Source organism: Mus pahari, chromosome 14, assembly GCF_900095145.1.
Source record: "Mus pahari chromosome 14, PAHARI_EIJ_v1.1, whole genome shotgun sequence".
NCBI classification, from domain to species: domain Eukaryota; kingdom Metazoa; phylum Chordata; class Mammalia; order Rodentia; family Muridae; genus Mus; species Mus pahari.
The window spans coordinates 10,172,783-10,174,646 of NC_034603.1; the positions used below are offsets into that span (position 1 = coordinate 10,172,783).

The 1,864-nt window shown below is 39.6% G+C and overlaps 1 pseudogene; it reads left to right on the top strand.

Moving 5' to 3' along the window:
* The first annotated feature begins 1,357 nt into the window (after positions 1 to 1,357).
* Positions 1,358 to 1,864, top strand: part of LOC110331190 — a 5,560-nt pseudogene continuing 5,053 nt past the window's right edge.

Below are 1,864 nucleotides of genomic sequence, written 5' to 3' on the forward strand. Positions count from 1 at the left end.
GACTTGATGGTAACATCGCATTTAGGGCTGAATGTTCCAAGGTCTCTCACATTCTGAGAAATGTCTGTCTGGGGGTCTCTGTGTTTGTTCCAATCTGCTTCAGGAGGAAGCTTCTCTAAAGATAAGATATTAATTTTCTAAGAACTATCAGCTTGCAATTTCTGGAAGAAAGAACTAAATACAAGTTTATATGAATACAATGCAGATCCCTTTTCTGTTCTACATATTGAGATTTTACCTTAAATTTATTACCTAGCCATGAACTCTTTCCAAATATCCTGTTTATGTGAAATTTGGGCTACACTCTGGATGGACATCATCAAAGAATTTATGTCTTTCTGGCCTTGTTGCTATTATTCACATGCACCAGTCCCTTACCACATACCTTTGCACTTAACTCTGATCATATCATACATGTTGTCTCTGTTCATGGCCACCTTCTTCTCAGACAGGTAGGCCATCTAGGGATAGATCAAAGAACTTAGTCAAGAGGTAAGTTCAGTTAAGATTTCCATTCTAAGAGATCTATTTTGGCATTGAAAGGAGAATCTTTTTGTTGTTGTTGTTGTTCCTAAAGAATGTAGTCACTTCATCCAATTCCCAGAATTCCCTGCACTTCACTGCCTTTTAGTGACAATCAGTTTATGAACACAGGTTGTGGTAGAAAGAGATAGCAAGTTCATGAACTTATTGTTGCAACTTTAGAGGGAGGAGTGACTCTAATAAGATACCAACTGTTCGGTTTTCCACTGAGAATTTTCTTGCTTGTTTCAGAAAATATACATGACTTACATTGTGGTTTGTCTTAGTTACATTTTGTAAGTGAGTAAAGGACTGTGGTATAGAGTTTGCTTTAATATCATCCTTACGGACAAAATTGTGACAATAGCTAGGGAATAAAGATAAAGTGGCAAGTGTCATAATCATAATTAAGTAGTTTCAACTGGTACATAAAATATATTTTAAAAATAAGGAATCTGGGGCTTGGGAGACAGCTTAGTGGTTAAGAATATTAGTTACATTTCCAAAGGTCCTAAGGTCAATTCCCAGAAACCACATGGTGGCTCACAACCCTCTGTAATGGGATGTGATGTGTCTTTTGTTGTGCATGAAGACAGAGTACTAACATACATAAGATACATAAATAAATAAATAATTTACCTTTAAAAACTAAATAAACTGATAATAAAAGAAAATCTCTAACTTTCCTAATGTGGCCATGTACGCCTAAAGAAGGAATAAAGTCAGCTGCCATCTTGCGTCCCCACGTGTGTACGCCTTACCTCAGCTGCTCTGCCCGAGACTCCTTGAGCGTGAACCTTAGTTCCCTGCGAGGCCCCATTTCTACTCTGACAAGATGAAATAAATGATCATGAACCAGGAAAAACTCGCCAAACTGCAGGCACAAGTGTGCATTGGTGGGAAAGGATCTGCTCGTGGAAAGAAGGCTGTTCACAAGAACAGCCACAGCAGACAATAAAAAAACTGCATTTCTCCTTCAAGAAGTTAGGGGTAAATAGTAACTGTGGTGTTGAAGAGGTGAACATGTTTACAAACCACGGGGCAGTGATCCATTTTAACAATGCTAAAGTTCAGGCACCTCCGGCAGCAAACACCTTCACCATTACAGATCACGCTGAGACGAAGCAGCGGACAGCAATGCGTCCCAGCATCCTAAACCAGCTTGGTGCAGACAGTCTAAGCAGTTTAAGGAAACGGGCGGAAGCTCTGCCCAAACAATCCGTGGACAGAAAGGCACCACTTACTCCTGGAGAGGATGATGATGATGAAGTTCTGTAGAGCCCTAAATTTAAAAAAATTCCCCAAAACCTGTTCCCTAGATCATTAGGAATGTGGCTAGTAA